Source organism: Mesoplodon bidens (genome assembly GCF_964165515.1).
Source record: "Mesoplodon bidens genome assembly, chromosome: 1".
NCBI lineage: Eukaryota > Metazoa > Chordata > Mammalia > Artiodactyla > Ziphiidae > Mesoplodon > Mesoplodon bidens.
This window is the reverse complement of record NC_138176.1, coordinates 34,175,756-34,196,885: the sequence shown is the minus strand read 5'-3', so window position 1 is coordinate 34,196,885 and position 21,130 is coordinate 34,175,756. Positions and strand designations below refer to the sequence as shown.

Sequence of the window (21,130 nt, the reverse complement as noted above, 5' to 3'; positions counted from 1 at the left end):
GACAGGATGGAGAGGAGGTCACCATGCTGTGCTAGGGTCACAGGATGTTCCTCTCTCAGGCTTAGAGAACACTTTCATTCCATAGCATAACCACACACCCAGACCTTTCTGTTCTATATTTTATTTCTTTTAGACTTCATTTCTTTGTCTTGAATATTAAAACACAAAATTTCAGTCTGTGTGTTTGGTGGTTGTTGGTTGGTTGAATTCCACAAATACAGTAGTTTCCTACTTTAGTCATTTAGTAAACTACCTAAATGCTAAGAGGATGCTCCCATCCTAGTTCGTATATATCTCTGATTGACAGAGGATCAATCAGCCTTTGTTACTTAAACACTTTCCAGCTATAGCAGTTCACCTTACAGCCTCCATAGCCTTCCAGTCATGACCCTGGTGATAGTTGTATCACAACAGTGATAAAGCCCAGTGGCTGGAACGTGTTAGAGGCTGAGCTCAAGCAATTCTGTATCCAGACATGCCTTGAGCATCATTCCTCAAAGGGAGATCCATTATCCATAGGAATTGCTAATATCCATCTAGCACTGTCTTACTAATTATTTAATATGTGCCACTTATTTGTTCCTCACAACAACCCTGGGAGACAGATCCTTGTCATTGACCCCGTTTTAGCAATGGGAAAACTGAGACATGAGGACATGAAGTTCTTCGCCCAAGGTCACACGGGTGGTAGGTGACAACGGTGAGACTCAAGCCCAAAGAGTCAGGTCTCAGAGCCTGGGCTTTGAACCACAACACTATCCTGCCTCTCGCCTGTATCAGGCTCATACTGGGGGTGACGCCTGCTAAATTGCAGATTCCTGGTCCACTCCAAACTGAGTAAGACAGACTCTCTGGGAGTCCACATGAATGCTTGTAAAACACATGACCCCCAAAGTTGCCTTTTAAAATAAATCTCCTGATGTTCTTGATTTTCCTTGCTGACAAAAACAGTGGAAAATGAAAGTTCCAGTAAACTGGGTGATTTTATTAGTGGATTTTACTGTATATCATGAATTATTTTAAACTTCCTGATCGACTCACTCAAACATCCTTAGGACCCTACCCTTGTCCTTTGTCGCTATTGTTGTTGTTTTAAATTCCACCTGAAGTTAAAAGTGATTTGCCTGAACTTTAAAAAGCTAGTTTTAAGTTAGTTTTGGAGAGGGAAAACTTGGATCTCTTCCATTTAGTACCATAACTTTGGGAATCAAAGATGAAACAGTGATTTCACTAATTCAGAATTAGTGATGATATGAACCACAGCTGGGTTAAGGCATGCTTAGGACTATCTCTGAAAATAGTTTAGCTAAGCAACTTCAAAACGTAAACAAGATTTCCGGGAAAACACCTAAACTACTTAAAAGAACAGTCTGTATTCAAGTATTCTCAAGCATCTATTTTCATACATATTATGTGTATGCCGATTAAAAAATCAGTCTAATGTAGTCATTACAGGCAGATCCCAAATGACCTACACTAGGCAAAACTGGGAGAGCTAAATTGTAGTTGTTTTATATCCTTTCAGGTAAAAAGTCTTCATTCCATTGAAAGAGAATTCTTAAATTCAGATTTCACCTATTTAGAATAGTCTTGCCTCCAAATTAGCATGGCTTTACTCTCTGTAAAGAAAAAGAAGAAAAGGAACTAGCATTTAGGACTGGACTGGACATTGTCACTTTTTTTCTTTTAATTTTATTGAAGTATAGTTGATTTACAATGTTGTGTTAGTTTCAGGTGTACAGCAAAGTGATTCAGTTATACATATACATATATTCATTCTTTTTTAGATTCTTTTCTCATATAGGTTATCCCAGAATATTGAGTAGAGTTCCCTGTGCTATACAATAGATCCTTGTTGCTTATCTGTCAGTGTCACATTTTTTAATCCCACTAATCTTTATGACAGTTGTGTAAGGCAGATATTATCTCTGACTCACAGGTGAGGAAAGTGAAGCTTAAACAACAAAATAAATAATGATAGTATTGGACTGTGGTCCATAGAATAAAGTAAATATTCATGAGTCCATACTGATATAAATAAATAAGTGAATAAATAAATCAGTGGGAGGAGAGGGAGAGGTACATCTCTTACTTATAAAAGATTTCCAATTAATAAATGTAGAAGGGATGAGGGAAATGAGAAATCACCATTAGGACACCCCAGCAATAAACTGTTACAGGCGAGAACCACTGATGAATGCTAAAGTTATTGAACAAAATATGAGAAACAAGATATTTGCATAGTCTCAAAGTATCTACTCACAGAATATGTATTAATTACAAAAGGAAAAATAGAACAGTGGAGAACCCCAGTAGATACCCACCTTAAGTAAGTGCTCAAGGTCAATATGACCAGTAATAAGACATATTGATGTCTTATTACTGGTCACATCTCCTGATGTGATGCACTCAGAAGGACTAGATATAGTCTCTATGACGTATTTGCCCCCCCTAAAAAAAACAACCTAACTCTAATCATAAGAAAAAAAAACCATCAGGCAACCCCAAATTGAAAGACATTGTACTCTTCAAAAGTGTCAGGGTCATGAAAGGTAAGGAAAGACAGAGGAATCATCAAAAATTAGAGGAGACCAGGAGTCATGACAACTAAATGCAGTTTAGATCCTGGACTAGAAGAAGGATACTGATGGGGAAACTGGTGAAATTCTAATCAGGCATGTAGTTTAATCAGCATGAATGTATCAATGTTGATTTCCTGCTTTTGATAAAGGGACTATATTTATGAAAGATGCTAACACTGGGAGAAGATGGGTGAGCTATGTATGGGAACTCTCTGTGTTTTTATAACTTTTCTGTAAATCTAAAACTACTTCAGAATTAAAAGGTTTAAAAAAAATAGTGAAGCTCAGAGAGGTTGAGTCACTTGTCCAAGGTCACACAGTGGCTGAATGAATGTCAGAATCCAGATGTCTGTCTTTAAAGTCTATTCTCTTCTCGGCCAACTGCCTTGCCTCTCTACTTGTTAAATTATCAAGTTAAAGTTTGTAGTAAAACCAGAATTTCTGATTTTGAATTTAATTAGCCTTGGTCTCCTTTCCCTCTTCCCTCCCTCTCTCTACTTCTGTTCTAAACCTCCTGTGCATCTACCCTTTTTCTACTCCTACCATTTCTATTTTTATCGAATTTCCTATTACCACTCATTCATTCATTCATTCACTCAGACTTATTTATTGAGTGCCTACTATGCTATAACCTTTTCTTTTTTAATTGGTGTGTCACACACTCTTTTAAATAAGAAATGAGCAATATATGATGAAAATTTACAACATTATTAGCCCATACTTTGGTTCTGTCAAAATTGGATACACAAAATAAATGCACTTTCCTCAGTGGAAGTAAAATATATTTTGTTTGAACATGGGAGAATCTCAGAGACAAGAGAGAGACTACTAGCTGCATTGCTAGTTACTTAGGAGAGAAGCGAATGCATTTGTTCAGTCATTCAGTTAACATGTTTTCAGCACTTCTCAGAAGGAGGAGACCATGGTGGATAAGCACTAAGGGAAATGAGTAACAGTCTGTGGCTGCCAGAAGCTACCAGTCTTAAATTGTTGTCAGGCATGGGCACAGATCACTCCCAAAAGAGGCAGAAAATACATGCAGTATGAGTGGCACAGACGGTGGGAGCCAAGGTGTCTAGGTGGGTGATCAGAGCTCTCTCTACTCAGCACTGGAGTTTGTGGCTGGGCCTTGAGGGATGGCTGGGATAGAAGGGGACCATCACGGGAAAGGGAAGGAGGACATTCCAGATGAGAACACAACCAGTTCTTGTCATGAGCAAGAAAGATTCATGGCCTCAGGAGGCAGCTTGCCACTCGTTGTCAGTAAAACCTGAGCATGAGCTAGAAGTTTCCCGAATTCTAACAACTCTTTACATAATGACTTAACTGTAATGTGGGGAAAGGGGAGAAAATCCCTGATGCTTCTCAAGCAATGTTGCTTAACGTTGATTCTTAGGAAAATATGGTTAAAATGCAATTCCAAGTACAATCATGAAACAACTGAAAGTGTTTGGCTTACATTAAGGAAGGCCAGGAGATAAATAATTTAAAATCAATTTAGACTGTGGCTTGGAAGCAATTTGTCTCCCCATTTCCCTATCTCCTGCCCGATGTCAACACTGGTGCTCACCGGAGTGACTTCTCTTTATCCTTGCAAGTAAACAGAAGCAGGTACAAGGGGCCAGCCCCCAAGCCGGTGGTAGTCAAGGGGGCACTGAGGGTGGGCTCCATCCTGCTCCACTTGGTTTAGGAGACAGGGCTTCCTGAACCCTTTTGATCTGGACACCTCTCTGTAGTCATATCCTCAACCTAAAGCTCAAAGAGCCCGTGTTCTCTCTTCCTCCCTTCAGGTTAGGCAGGCTCACTTCCTGGCCACCCACGATGTCTCTTGCTCTGACCATCTCAAATCATATTGTCCTTTTTCCCTCCTCTTTCTTCCTCTCTCCAGCCTCTACCTGTAGTCCACAATCCTTTTGATCTTACTGTTTTTTATTTCCTCTTCGAATACATTCCAGAGATATTTATCCCTTCTAAAAGGAGACAGAGAGGCATTTTTGGTAGATAACTTTACCAAAGAGATCACACACTTTAGCACATGCATTTGAGAAGATATGAAAGGCAAATAAATATTGAGGATCATCCTTACTCCCTTTGCGTTCATGCCCTTTTCTCGCGAAGGGCTGTGATGGAACATGGTTTGGGGAGGTGGTGTATTCTGGGATCACAGTTCTGAGTCACGAGTTCTCAAACCTTATGCCTCATCAATATAGCCTCTGCTCCTGTCCTGTTTTCACCCACTGATGATCTTTGGGGTTGGAACTCATCATGGTCTGCATCTACAGCTGGTCCTCAGGATCCGTGAACAGAGTAAATTTTCAGCTCCATAACCTAGCACTGCCCACATCACTGCCAGACACTCTTTTGTGTAGCAGTTGATTTCTCTGACTGAGGGCTGGTTTTCAGCTTCAAAAGGCTATTAACAGGTTTACTTTTTCCTATGCCCTGAGAGAGCAGTTTTTCTTGTCAGGTAGGTCTTAACAAGACCAGTCTCTGGGCTCCTCTTTCAAACTAGCTGGTCCAAGGGCAGGTGATGAGGCCAAGATTGAGCCCACAGTTCTACTGGGACCCCAGAAGGCTCTGGAAGGATTCCACCTGGCTCTTTGCCCCAGGTGACCTTCCTCCACCCTCCTGTATTTGGTCAAACTAAGCAGTCATCAACCTGCTTCTCTAGCCACACAAATGTGGGCAGCCCAAAGTGACACTCAGTGCTGCTTGTTCCTTCCATCTGGTGGGTTTCACCAGATGTCAGCTCAGTAGTTTAAAGGCCACCCTCTCTATAAAGAATGCCAAGGTGCAGCTTAACTCTCTGGGAAAGAGCATAAGAATAAATAAACCATCTGACCAGAGAAGGGCTGTTTAGGCCTGTGTCCTTTCAGCGAGAATCCCTTAGGTATCTCATAAGAGATCATGATCACTTTGACAAATTCCAACATCTAAAAGTCTGTCTGGTCGTAGCCAAGGAAAGACCATCTCTGCATAGTAAGGAAAAAGCATAACATATGATAATGACCAAATGTGTTCCTTTACTTGGTTTTGAATTTGTACATTTAACCATGTTAGGAAAGTTTCCTATCAAAGCTTTCCCCTCCCTATTTTATGCAGAAAGCCAAGCAAATCATCTGTTCAGGTCTGCTGTACAAACTTTTTTCCTCATGTCTGAATACCCATGAGGTAAGTTGTTAATAAAGCCCTCTCAGGGTAAGGGAAATCTCAGTTCACTTTGGAAAACCAGATTTTTCCTTGGGAAAGCACGTCTCCCTAGAGGCACACCTCTGAGAGCAGAAATTGTATTCATTCCCCAGAATATTTCATGGCACATTCCCCGGTTAACAGAAATTTTAGTTCAGAAGTTTCTGGACTAAAAATATACAGTAGGCAATTAAACCACAGAGACTCAGCAGTGCAGGGCAGTGTTCTAAGAGCAAGGTTATCTGTAGGGGGCTTATCTGCCCTGGAGTCTATTGACAGCAAATCATGTTCAGTGGTTCTTGGCAATCAGCACCCACAGGATTCTACTCACTCAGCGTAACACTAAGTAAATGATGGGGCTGGAAATGAGGAGGGGCTTCACAGCACACCATCGTGCACGGTGCAGTTCTGGAGTCTGCTTGCCTGGATTCTAATCCATCATCCCCCACTGTGGAACCTCAAGCCCAGTACCTAATCCCTCATCTTTAGATGAGGATGTTAATAGTACCTACTTCACATGGTTTATATAGGAAGTCAGTGATGACCTGTGTGAGGCACTTAGTGAGGACCCAAGACACTCCTGGGTTCAATGTTAGTTACAAAACGACACTAAAAATAACTGCATTTTCACAATAACTAGTGATAATAAATCCCACTTATTATTATTAATTATTATTATTATTATCCCATCACCTAATGGATGAGAAAATGGAAGCATAGAGAGGCTAAGTAAATGACCCATGGTTTCAGAGCTAGTGTTTGAACCCAGATGGTCTGACTTCCGGAGCCAATATTCTTGCTTCATCTACCTGGTGCCATTGAATCAAAAGCCATAAGAGCTCTTATTCCTCACCTTGGTCTCTTATTCTGAATGAAACCATTTGCTTCACAACAGGATTCAAATATTCTTTACTATTTCAACACATATAACATTGTTAACCTCCTTGTTGACTCCGTGATATTGAAAATGTGGCATTTCCTTTGAACTGGGAGACTGTGGTCTTTGAAATTGGTAAGACAATGGTGTCACAAGGTGTCTAAGAACATTGTCCCAGAAGAGGAACAGAATAAATTGTCATTTTGCAGTACCAGGCAGAAAAGGGATTTTAGGTCTTTGGCTTTTAAAGTTTCCTTTTTGGCTTTGAGGGCTCCTTAGGTACTGGATACCTAAGAATGTTGAATGCCAAAAGAAAATAAAAAATTTTACTTTATTTCTTTAGCTTCATTTCTTGACCACATCACCTCTGCAGTCTTTTTCCTCCTCTTTTTCTGTATTTCAATTTTGCATGAAACTTACACCCCCAAAAGTGATGGCTTTTGAAATTCAAAATCGTTAGTTACATCTATACTCCTAGGAAGACTGAGAGTACAGTTTTTGTGGATTCTTTTTTTTTTTTTTTTTTTTTGGCTGTTCTCAGGCTGTGCTCAGAATTGGGGCAGCAGGAGAAGGCGGTGGAGAGGGGCTGCTAAGCACCTTGTGAATCAGAACCTCCATGCCTGTGTTCATTCTCTGAGCATCAAACACGATTTCCTTTAACAGTGACTTTCACTGGTCAGAAGAACGAAAGCAGTGGGCCTCAGAATATGTATATATTTTTAAACATCTTTATTGGAATAAAATTGCTTTACATTGTTGTGTTAGTTGCTGCTGTATAACAAAGTTAATCAACTATATGTATACATATATCCCTATATCTCCTCCCTCTTGCATCTCCCTCCCACCCTCCCTATCCCACCCCTCTAGGTGGTCACAAAGCACAGAGCTGATCTCCCTGTGCTATGCAGCTGCTTCCCACTAGCTATCTATTTTACGTTTGGTAGTGTATATATGTCCATGCCACTCTCTCACTTTGTCCCAGCTTACCCTTCCCCCTCTCTGTATCCTCAAGTCCATTCTCTAGGAGGTCTGCATCTTTATTCCCATCTTGCCCCTAGGTTCTTCATGACCTTTTTTTTTTTTAGATTCCATATATATGTGTTAGCATATGGTATTTGTTTCCCTCTTTCTGACTTACTTCACTCTGTATGACAGTCTCTAGGTCCATCCACCTCACTACAAATAACTCAAGTTTCGTTCCTTTTCATGGCTGAGTAATATTCCATTGTATATATGTGCCACATCTTCTTTATCCATTCACCTGTCAATGGACACTTAGGTTGCTTCCATGTCCTGGCTATTGTAAATAGTGCTGCAATGAACATTGTGGTACATGACTCTTTTTGAATTATGGTTTTCTTAGGGTATATGCTCAGGAGTGGGATTGCTGGGTCATATAGTAGTTCTATTTTTAGTTTTTTAAGGAACCTCCATACTGTTCTCCATAGTGGCTATATCAATTTACACTCCCACCAACAGTGTAGGAGGGTTCCCTTTTCTCCACACCCTCTCCCGCACTTATTGTTTGTAGATTTTTTGATGATGGCCATTCTGACCGGTGTGAGGTGATACCTCATTGTAGTTTTGACTTGAATTTCTCTAATGATTAGTGATGTTGAGCATCCTTTCATGTGTTTGTTGGCAATCAGAATATTTTTAAAATATACACATGCCTGGAGCCAGTCCCCAGGAGATTCTGTGGACTCTCTGTGGATCTGTGGTGGGCCCAGAGATGTGTATTTTTTAAAAGCTCCACAAGATAATACTGATGCCACCAATGGTTGAGAATCACTACTCTAGACCATCAGACACAGAGGTATTCAAAGAAAAGAACAAAGCTCTATCCCAAAGCAAATAGGGGGGAAATGATTCCTGTCTTTGGAACAGGAACTATTATAATAGTTGATAATTGTCCAAAGTAAATTTAAATAAATGTGATGACTTGCTTGCTTGCTTTCTCTTTCTTTCTTTACATCCTTCCTTCCTTCTTTCTTTCTGTATTTTTTTTTAATTCTTTGGTCCTAAAGGACTTGGTTTTGGGATCTTAAATATTCAAAGTATTTTGTTACTATGACAGGATATTTTTATTCTTATTTACCCTGCTTAAAGCTCACATCATGTTTTTAGGATTTAGCCAACCTAGAAAGAGAACTGCCAAAGCCATTGACCCACTGGAGGCCTGTTTTATTCTGTCGAAAGCGGGCATCAAGTTACGACTCAATCCTGGGGCTGATAGAAGTAAGAATGAGTCCAGTGGAAATTAGTAAATAGACAAGTAAGATTTTGACATACATGAGTAGTATTTTTTAACTGAAAATAGTTAACATGACTCAGAGAAGCAGTGCAGCATCTCCTCAAGGCCCAATGTTCTTTTCCATCAGACATATCACTTTAAATGATACTGAACGCTGCGGGAAAGACCAGGTATGCTTTAGTCAGAGACTGGGATTTTGAGCCTCTCTCCAGGACTGAATTAGCTGACCCTATTAGGATGTTTAATTCAACTCTCTGAAAAACCACTCTCTTAGAGATCCTTACTGCACACGTAGGAGCCAAGGAGGAATGTATTTATGCTTTGCTAAGAATCTACATTTGCCAAAGAGATTTAAACATTCATAAATCCAATTGCCTTCTCAATGCCTCCCCTTGGCTTTTTTCGTTCAACAGATTTTTTGTAAGTACCAACTTATATTTTAGGTACTGTTTTGTGTGCTGGGGATATAGCAAAGAACAAGACAAATCCCTTCCACACACAGAGCTTACCTTCTAATGTCTAAAAGGCATCTCAAATATGGTCAGAATAGAACTACTGCCTTCTCACAACCCCATTCACATACTACCCAGTATCTTCCCTATTTATCCCCATCTTCCCCATCTCAACATCTACCTGGGTGCTCAGTCTGACAACCTAGGAGTCGTTCTTGATTTACTCTCTTTTCCCAAACTGCCAACATCCAAACCATCAGCAGGTCCCATTTGCTCTACTTACAAAATACATCTTGAATTGGACCACTCCTTAGCATTTCACCTGCCACCACCCTTAGAGCCAGTCACCACTGCACTCACCTCTAGTATTGCTTTCATCCTTGCATATCCTATAATCCAATCCAAGATCACCCAGCGGCCAGAGTGATCTTTTAGAAACATAAAGCAGATCAGGTCACACCCTTCCTGAAAATCCCCCAAGATCTTCCTCTTGCATTTGGAATAAAATCCAAAACAGCAAAACCCTGCATGATTTTGCCCCTGTTGACTTCTCCAACCTAACTTTATACCATCCACCCATCTCTCTGTCTCTGTTCCAGCCACACTGACCTTCATTCTGTTCCTGAACACACTGAGCTAGTTTTCCCCACGCAGACTTAGCACTTGCTGTTCCCTCTGCCTAAAACCATCTTCCCCCCACTGCTGTCTTCTTCTGATCATGTCTTCTGATCATGTCTCAGTTCAAAAGTCAGGGAAGCCATTGACTTGTTTACTTTTTTCTTTAGAAACCTGTTTAACCTCTTCATTGCTGTATGTCTGGCTCTTCACAAAGTGCCATTTACATACTAGATGGTCAATAAATATTTAATAAATGAATAGTGCTAACTGGTGTTAGCAATTGTTTATTGAAATAGGAGCTGTTAGAAATAATAAGACAAACAAGACATGCCCCTTTGTTCAAGGAATTTACAATCTAGTTCTAGACATATGACATAAAATATTGAATAAATATACATATTTAGAAAAAGGCAGTGCTTTTCACGGGAGAGACAGTGGTTAGAGACATGCCATAGGTAGTGGAAAGAGTACGATTTTATTGCTAAGTCTGGTTTTGAGTGCAGGTTCTGCCACTTACTCACTATCGGAATCTAGACAAGTAAGTGATCACATAACCTGATTTCACCTTTGTATTTCCCACCTGTAAAATAGGATAATTTTATCAACTTCACTTGGTTATTGGAACATTTAAGCAAGCTAATGTGTATAAGATCACCCAGCACAGGATAGGTACTCAATAAATAGTAACTAGCAGGATTCCATGCCACGTGAGAGACAGGACTGTATGTTCCGTGAGAGTGGAAGAGGGAGACCACACAGGCACATGTCCCTTGAGGATGACCAAGGGCTTCAGAGCCTTGGAGGTTGGGAAGGCTTTTGCCAGAAACAATTATGAACTTTATCGTTGATGAAGTTTCAGAGGTTATGTTATGTTCTCCTATCTCCACCAAATGTAGGAATCTCTCCCTTGCATATTCTTATCCAGCTTTTACTAAAAAACTTTCAAAGTCAGAGTTCACTCCATTTTAATGGCTTATTGTGTTAATGGAGCGTAATTTGTTTTAAAATCCTGCCTTGGGCTTCCCTGGTGGCGCAGTGGTTGAGAGTCCGCCTGCCGATGCAGGAGACATGGGTTCGTGCCCCAGTCCAGGAGGATCCCACATGCCGCGGAGCGGCTGGGCCCGTGAGCCATGGCCGCTGAGCCCGTGCGTCCGGAGCCTGTGCTCCGCAACGGGAGAGGCCACAACAGTGAGAGGCCCGCGTACTGAAAAAAAAAAAAAAAAAATCCTGCCTTAAATTGAACTGAAATCTGCCTCCTTATGAATCCCACCTGTTGCTCCCAGGGAAATAATAGAAATTGCCTTCCTTTGGTTTGGTTCTCTTGAGGTTGGACGTTCCCCACATTGTCCATATTATTTTTCAATATTCTTCTTTAAAATGAGTCTCCCTAATCTGTTCTGGACAGTGAGACTCTCCCTTTTTACAGTTGGGTCATTCTCCTGCTCTTTACTTTTTCCATCTAATTATTAGCCCCCTGAAGGTCAACTAAAACCCCTAGACTTAGCATGCAAATGACCACACTCATCTTTTCTCTGTGCATAGGTTGCTTTGTTTGTTGTTTTCTTATGTGGATGTAATATTTTATATTTAAGTCTACTAAATTTTCTCTTTTGGGGCATTCAGGCCTTTCAAAATTTTTTTGAGTATTAATTTAGTTATGTATTGAATTAGCTACCACTCTCCATACTTTTTATATTCAGGCTTGATACATATGTCTCAAGTTTTTAAATGTAAATTGTAGGTAAAAATGTCAAACCAAGTAGGAATTAATAAGAAGCCTTTTGGCACATCATTAGTCTGCTCATCAGGTTGGCCTTGAACCACTTATCCCCTCCTTGCATAGTGTTTTTAAGCTAGATGTGAATTTCCTTAATGCAGCCATCTGACAGATGTTTTCTCATTTTGTCTCTGGGTATAACTTGAGATGCTCTGTGAAATGATTTCTTAAAACCAGTAAACATCCTGGATATATAAGTCAAATTATCTTCTAAATAGGAAAGAAAAAATGTGGTTAATATGACAAATAGCTGTTTGAGGATGTCTAATGGTTATTCCATTTATTTAGATAACAATGATGATGATGATAATGGCAATGATGGTGATAGAGAAATTAATAATGTAGCCACTGTTAATTCTGTGCCTTGCACTGGGCACCATGCCAAACACTTTACATACCTAATCACATAGTTTTCATGCAACCCTGAAAGATGTGAATCACTGCTTTATTTTACAAATAAGAAAACTGAGATTCAGAAATGCTACATAATTTGCCCAGTATCACATAGCTAGAAAGTGGCTAAGCTAAGATGAAATTCAGGCTTTCGTGACCCCAAAGCCCAAATTCTTTGTTGTATTGCTATACATGTAGCACTATGCGTCTATCAATAGTTGCACAATAAATATTTGCTGCAGGAAATGCCATGAATAAAGCAATGAGGGCAGAAAATGCTGGTTTGTTTGAGGGATTTGGGGGGTAACCAAGTAAGACTAGAGCAGAATCTCCCATAGTTGTGGTGTGGGATGTCCGTATGCATTCTATGGAAAAATATTGCCCCATGGTCTAACATATCTGCCACATGCTAGGCAAACAGTGATAACTAAGTTTTCCTTTCTTCATTGCAGGACTTCTCAGGTCATTTATTGTGCTCATGTACACTGGGACTCTCTTAGAAGACAGTATGTCACAAACATACATGAGTATTGAGTACCTGTAGGCCTGATACCTATTATAGAACATGCTTTAAGAGACTCTGTCACATAGGAGAAGTAGGTGGATCTGTCACATAGGGGAGAAAGTGGGTCTGGGCCCTAATGCCTTAACCTCTCAAAGCTGCTTGGCTACAGATAGTTTGAGAGCTGGAGAAAGAACAGGGAAGGAAGTGAGGATTCAGCTCCAGGTCAAAGCAGGGCAGATTCTGTGGAAGGTGGGGTCTTGGTCCCTCCTGTCCTGGCACATGGGTCTGAACCACATGGATTTACCAGGTGAGACCCTAATCTCTTGATTCGGATTTCATAAGCCTCACACAAACACAAGTTTCATTCCTTTATCGTTACACCTCATACTTTAAAAATTATACAGACACTAAAATCATGTATAAATCAACAGGGTAGAAAACATGCAGGACAGGCCCTGGACAAAAGATGCAGCCAAGAAGTTGGCTGGCATTTCCAGCTTCCACAACAGTCTCTTCTGTTCTCCCTCCCCCTCCCCCGCCAGGTACGCACAGCCACCATGAGGCCCAGTACCCCTCAGCCACACCAATTCATGTTAAAGGTGCCTTATCTTTTTGTTATGAGTCATTCTGTAATTTGTAAAATGCTGTTCTCTTCCATGAAAAGTAAAATCACCATATATTTGTGGCAGTTCTTTATTTGGATCAATTGAATATATAAATGCAACAAATACTCCCTGGAAGCAGAGAAAATCAAAATCTGTATATTTATAGTCCTTTGATCTAATACTGCCTAAAAAGCTCCCTATTGCTGTATAAAATATGATTTTTTAAATCTTTAGCTGGAGAAAGTAACAGCCAATCTTGGGGGAAGTTTTTAAGGTATACTTAAATTAAAACCCTTAATCAAACAGTGACACATTTATACTGTGCTTTACACTTACACAGAGCTCATCACACAAGTTATCTCATTTAATCCTTATAGGGCCACTCTGATTTTGGATCTGGGGCTCCAGTCTGTCCTTCTGAGTCCAAGTCCAGGGCTCTTCCCCTCCATCACTGCAGCCTCTCACTCCTGCTGCATGCCTAGCATTTCTTTTTTTTTTTTTTTTTCGCGGTACACGGACCTCTCACTGTTGTAGCCTCTCCCGTTGCGGAGCACAGGCTCCGGACATGCAGGCTCAGCGGCCATGGCTCACGGGCCCAGCTGCTCCACGGCATGTGGGATCTTCCCAGACCGGGGCACGAACCCGTGTCCCCTGCATCGGCAGGCAGACTCTGAACCACTGCGCCACCAGGGAAGCCCATGCCTAGCATTTTGATAGATATTCCTAGAGTAGCTTTTCCTAAACACTGTGCTGCAGAACCCTGGTTTCTCAACCTGCTCTGGAGGAGAAAAATTTTTTTTTTTAATTCATGGTTCAGTACCTTCCAGAAACATCTTTGCAACTTCTTTCTTCTGCATTGATATTCCCAATGCACATTAGTGTACTGAAGGCTTAAGAAGTCCAGCAATAGAGACACTTATAGTTCACCAGCATTTCACAAATGTATTTCACCTCAAACTTTATTTTCTTGATCTTTCTTCTAGTTTTGCAGAACACACTGCTCTTAAAAAAAATCAAAGACAAAAAATAGTAAGGAACAAAAAATACACGTGTGAAATATTTAAATTACATTATAGTTGATATATGTTCCAGCCTTCCTCCTCTCCTCCACCCAGGTTGAGGGCTGCAGGTCAGTTAGGGGTGCACAGCTCCAAGATAGGTCAAATGAATGGCAAAGAGGTAGAATGGCAGGGAGGACCTTTTTAGTGAGAGAACCAGCTTGATCAAACATATTCTAGGCAAGATCATGCATGATCATGCATGATGGATTGAAGAAGGAGCCTGGGTGCAGGAAGACACATCAGGAGAGAGTCGAAGTAAACAACAGGAGATGACAGGGAGCCTGGTGTAGGATGCTGGTGAGAATAAAGGGGAAAATGGCTTCTGATCATTTAGAAAAAGAATCCCAGTAGTGCAGTGACCCACTGAATAGGAAGGCTCAATGAAAGAGAAAGCTCAATGAAAGAGAAGGTTCAAGACTGATTTCAGGCTTTCCAGGCAGGGCTTTTGGAATACAAGGGGCCCCCGTGACAGCATCTGGGCAGTTACAAAGGCCATCCAATGTGGTCAAGAACCCATGCTTTGATTCAGACATGCAAGTGTTCAAATCTTGACCCTGTTTCTTAATAGCACAGTGGACAAATTACTTTATTTCTCTGAGCCTATTTCCCTAACTAGAAGGGACAAGAATATTTTCCTCATGAGTTGTGTAAAGGTTAAGTAAGATAGTGAATCCTTAGCTCAGAATAGTGTCTGGTGCAGTGTAAGTGCTCAACTAATGTTATTTCTATTTTTACTATCATCATCATCATCATCATCATTATCTTGTAAGGAGATATTCAAGTTGGGACATGTAGGTTTTAGGGTGAGAATAAATTAAATTAAATTAATTCAGGTGGGAAGTAAGCAGTGGTAGGTAGGAGCCAGGAGTTCATGTACTACAAGATCGAGGCTGCAGATATAATTTGGGAATAATCCCTACAGAAGGGATGGCTGAGCCATTAGAATTAATTTGCTTCCTAAGACATCAAGTGTGAGAGAGATCACCGGCTCCAAGGATCAAGCCTTGCTAACACCCACTGTCATGACAGGTAAAATCATCCAGTGAGAAGGAGAATGTGGGCATCACAGGAGAATCAGGCTGTGTGGGTGATGAAAACCAAGGGGAAAAAATTTCCAATATGAGTATCACATTATCCTGAGCCAAGGAAGTTGAGAAGTGCACTGATAGTCCAGAAAGACAGAATCAGGTGAACAGGTCACGGAAGGACATAGCATTCCTCGCCTCTCCTCTAAACTGGGCACATCTGAAATGCAGTAGTCTGAGGCCAAATTTGCAGAAGGATTTCTACATACCAGAGCAGAGAGGACACTAAAAATTAAAAAATGTACAAGCAACAGCTGAAGGAACTTGTACTATTTTGACAAAATGGGAGACGTCTGAGGTGGTCAGGGTAGGTGCATTACAGTATTTGAAGGGTTGCCATGAAGGTGAAATGGAGTTATTCTTTGTGACTTTAGTAGGCAAAACTAGGGCCCCGTCATTTCATCTTGGCCTTGGAACAGTCTGCCTTTGGAGGTAGTAAGCGTCCTACAACTGGAGAAATTTCACACACAGCCTGGGTTGGCTGGCTGCAAAATCTGGGAAGAAACTCCTGGTTTGGGTTGGGAGGTTGTCCAAGATGAAACTATGGCCTATCCCACCACCTGTTTTTGTAGAGCCTATGAAGTATGAATGATTTTTACAGTTTTAAAAGATTTTTAAAAATCAACAGAAAAGTAATATTTTGTGATAGTTGAAAATGATATGAAATTCAGATTTCAGTGTCCATACATAAAATTGCACTGGAACACAGAGAGGCTTATTCATTTACATATTGTCTGTGGCTGCTTTCGCGCCACAATGGCAGGGCTGAGTAGTTGCAACAAAGACGGAATGGCTCACAAAGCCTAAAATATTTATCATCTGGTCCTTTCGAGAAGAAGTTTGCCAAAAAGTTTGAAATCATCCACAGGACTTTTTTTCAACTGGGAGATTCTGTGAGGGAGAAAAATTTTTGTATTAGATTTGGGTAGGAGGTCCTGGGTCACTTGGAGACCACCATTGCAATAGCCTGCAGGGATGGAAGACCAGGGTGAATGGTGAGAAAATGTAGATGATGGGGGTGGGAATACTTGTTTGAGAAGTAACACAGAAAACAAAGGTGAAAACATAGATGGCACTCATCAGACCAGCACAGTACAGGGAAGGTATTTGTCTGGGGATAGGAAGACATGTATAAGCTTGTGTCAGAAGAGAGACATAAAAACTTTTCCTGTGCTTGATGAACCCAATGGTATTCTTAGTATCTGCTTTATTTTATGGCACGGTTAAACATATCTGTTGTAATATCTCTCAGCAAGAGGGGATCTTCTAAATGTTCTTGTTTATAAATGTGCAGAAAATTTTTGCACAGAGAGTCATGCTTTTGTTGGCCAAAGAAAGTGAACACTTGCTGATTTTCTGGCAATCCTAACAAAAATACTGAAGTGTATTTATACTCCAGGGGCCAAAATGAATTTCAGGATGACAGTGCTCAGATGCATAATCAGCCCAGCTTTCCTATTCTACCTCCACGGGGTTTAACAACTTTGTCAGATCCCTTCCTCTGAAAGCCACTTCTGCAAGTGAGTTGAAACTAATTCTCTCTAGTGCCGCATAAATACAAGGCAGGCTTCCCTGCTAGGCTCTCAAAAGCTTGGTCCCCAACCAATGGATGAGCTAAGCAGGCTAAATCCATGGAAAGTGTGGGATGAAACTGTATTTTTTAAAGAGCAAAACTTTTACTGCTTTTTTACAGTGTGATTTCCTTATTAACCTTATCTCGTGACCATCAAGAAAATGTTTACTTCATGCTGTTTTGAAGCATTATGATATTCCAGAATTTCAAGCCAGACACAGGAACTTAGTTACTGTTCTTATTCCAATCAAGGCAAGATAGCTAATATGTAATCCAGTATAAATAACTATTATCTGTGCCAGTGAAGGAACCAGATATTCTGCTGATGAAAATCCACACAGAACCAAACATCCTACTTTGGCTAGTAGTTTTGCCATCCTTTCCCAGGAGAATTATGTGACAACTGTTAACAAGACCCACATTCATTCATTTGGTTTTCACATTTATTCCCTGCCCCTGTGGCAATAACAAGAGACAGCTCTCTGCTCTTCATTCTCTAGTAGCTCCTTATTGCCAATCCAATAGTGTTCAGGCATATTTAGCCGCATTCAAGGGGCTCTCCAACGGACCTGTCCAGTTTTCTCCCCCAGTAATCCCTTCCTGCCCCTTTCACAGGTATAAGCCTGGATGACTCACTGTTGTCCTCTGTGGGGAGTGGCAGGGACCCTGCAGAATTCCAGAGGGGAGCATTCACATAGTGTCCAAAACAGCAGCTCTGGATGAGAGTGCTGGCTCTGGGGTTTGAATTCAAATCCCAGTTCCACCACTTACTGTCTGTGGGACCCCAGCCAATAAGTTTCTCAACCATTCTATACCTCAGTCTCCTCATCTATAAAATGGTACTAATAACACCCACCTAACATGGAAGGTTGCTGCAAGAATTACAAGAGACCGTTTCAGGGAGTGTGTTTGCCCCGGTGATCAACCTAGACTCAAGAGCTCAATAAATAACTAATGATGAAGATAATGATTCTAGGGAACCAATAACTCTGGATCACTACTTTTAGGACAGATAAGAAAAATTTCCTTGTTTCCAATACTCTAACGTTTTAAGATCTTTATTTACAAGCTATCAAGAGGTTTGGGGAAACAGAGGTCCGCATTTTGAAAGTTCAACACACCTATGCGTACCCTTTGAATGATTGCAAAAGTGGCAGATAGAGGTACTGATATTAGGGTTGGTTCTACTGTCTGTATCTGGATTCATAGAATAGAGAAACTGCATCTAAAGCAAAGTTTTCTAACATTTTTAACTCATGTTCTCTTTCAAAATTAAAAATAGGGGCTTCCCTGGTGGCGCAGTGGTTGAGAGTCCGCCTGCCGATGCAGGGGACACGGGTTCGTGCCCCGGTCCGGGAAGATCCCACATGCTGCGGAGCAGCTGGGCCCGTGAGCCATGGCCGCTGAGCCTGCGCGTCTGGAGCCTGTGCTCCGCAACGGGAGAGGCCACAACAGTGAGAGGCCCCCGTAACGCAAAAAAAAAAAAAAAAAAAAAAAAAAAAAATTAAAAATATATATATTCATATCCACATTTAACATGATTTGAAATTTCAAAATGTAATTGATAGCATGAGTAAAATCAATTAATAAAGTGCTAAATGTACATTTAAAAATACTACACGTTCAAGACTTCCCTGGCAGTCCAGTGGTTGACTCCACACTTCCAATGCAGGGGGCACGGGTTCGACCCCTATTCGGGGAACTAGGATCCCACATGCCACACAGCGGAGCCAAAAAATAAAATAAAATAAAATGAGCCTTAAAAAAAGTGATACATGTTCTCCTCTCCCCTACCTGCCTTGCCCCAACCCTGACCAAGATTGTCATCACCCTTGACAGGTGATGCGCTGGTCCAGGTTTCACATGACCTCTTCCAGCCCTAGGAGTTTATGATTTGGGGACTCAATGTTGAAACCCTGGAGATCCAAGACTTCCTCTTAACAGGAAAGAAGTCCCTGTGTACAGGGACACAATGAGATGACATGGGGAAGAAGTTTCCCTAAGAACTGGAGGCTTTTTTTTTTTTTTTTGGAAGAGAAGTGACATGACAGGACATCTCTGAGGAGAGTAACACCACACCCAGTGATTCCCTTTCTCCTGGGAAGATGAGACTAGTAGGAAAAAGTCACACACACAAAAAGACATTCTATCAGCAATATAACTCCCTGAAGATTTTGAAAACTTCTTTCTTAGAAATCCTAAAGAAAACAATACATACCCCTCTGCTCGGACTTAAGTTACATAGCTCTGGACCATGGATGTGAGATCCTGACTTCAGGGAATTTCTGCCATCTCTGTACAATGAATCTAAAAATGGCCAAGGGAACTTTTAACAAGATCATGAGTGTGGAATCTTCCTTTTGCCTCTAGCCAGCCATGTGATGTTGAGCAAATCCTTTAGTCCCTGGGCATCAGTTTCTGCCCCGTAAGACAAAGGATTAGACCAGATGATCTCCAGCACCCCTTAGAACTTGAGCTCTGGAATCTGATCTCCCCAAGTTTGAATCCCAGCTGCATGGTTTACACGACCTATGTTACTAAGCCTCTCTTTGCCCCTCTGTCAAATGCCCTGTAGATAGGGTCATTATGATTAATAAATGCCATCTATTGTTTTTTGGTTTTTGGGTTTTTTTTTTGTGGTACGCGGGCCTCTCACTGTTGTGGCCTCTCCCGTTGCGGAGCACAGGCTCCGGATGCGCAGGCTCAGCGGCCATGGCTCACGGGCCCAGCCGCTCTGCAGCATGTGGGGTCCTCCCGGACCAGGGCACGAACCCGTGTCCCCTGCATCGGCAGGCAGACTCTCAACCACTGCGCCACCAGGGAAGCCCGCCATCTATTGTTTTAATCCACTGATGCTTAATACATAAGATGAATTGAACGTAATACCAAATCCAAAATATCCATTATGGTACAGATGAACCGGTTTGCAGGGCAGAAATAGAGACACAGATGTAGAGAACAAACGTATGGACACCAAGGAGGGAGGAAAGCGGGGGCTGAGGGTGGGATGAATTGGGAGATTGAGATTGACATGTATACACTAATATGTATAAAACAGATAACTAATAAGAACCTGCTGTATAAAAAATTAATGAAATAAAAATTTTAAAAAATATACCCATTATGCACTACCCACTCAGCATACCCCTCCCTATTTGCAGGGAAAGAAGGGGCAGGAACTGAGTCTACCAGTAAACACCCATGGCCCTGGGCTCAGCAGCTTGGATTCTATGGGGTAGGGTGACAGTGAGGGTTCTGCCATTGCTACATAATATATATTTTATCATGAAGTGTTGTCTTCATTTCTTGGAGGTAGTGATTTCTTGTCTGATCCACCTTCAACCGGGTCATTGCAGCTGGGCAGAGCCCCCAGAGGGGAAGCAGCTACACCCCCAGTTCAGAGTGAAGGGAATCTTCTTTGGATGAGAGGGGAGGATCTATAGCCTGTCTTTCATGGGAGAAATGGCCCCACTCAGGCATAATGGAGTGGGACTGCCCAGCTCTGCATGCCTAATCCCCCTTCTTGTGAGCTTTCTCTACTGCTGGCAACACTTTTTTCATTTGTTTGTTATTTTCAGTGTTTGTCATTTTGTAACAGCTTTATTGAGATACAATTCATATGCCATACAATAGAAATATTTAAATTATACGGTTCAGTGTCTTTTTAGTATAGAGTTGTGCAACCATCACCACAATCAATTTTAGAACATGCCCATCGCCCACAAAAGAAACCCCCTACCCATTGGCAGTCACTCCCTATTCCTCCCTCACCCTAGTTCCTGGAAACCACTAATCTATCTTCTTTCTGTCTCTATGGATTTGCATATTCAGGACATTTCACATAAATAGAATCATACAATGTGTGGTGTTTTATGTGTGGCTTCTTTCACTTAGCATAATGTTTTCAAGGTTCATCCACACTGTAGCACCTGTCAGTGCTTCATTCTTTTTTATTGTTGAGTAACATTCCATTATATGGCTATAACTCATGTTGTCTATCCACTCATCAGTTGATGGACGTTTGGGTTGTTCCACTTTTTGGTTATTACAAATAATGCTCCTATGAACATTCATGTATAAATTTGTGTGTGGATGTATGTTTTCATTTCTCTTGAGTATTTACCTAGGAGTGGAATCACTGGGTTATATAGTAACTCAA

The 21,130-nt window shown here is 41.2% G+C and overlaps 1 protein-coding gene across 4 annotated transcripts in view; it reads left to right on the top strand.

Annotated features, from left to right (window-relative positions):
* The window catches only part of PLCE1 (phospholipase C epsilon 1), a 312,833-nt gene that overhangs the window by 178,362 nt on the left and 113,341 nt on the right, over window positions 1-21,130 (top strand). The window lies entirely within an intron of this gene.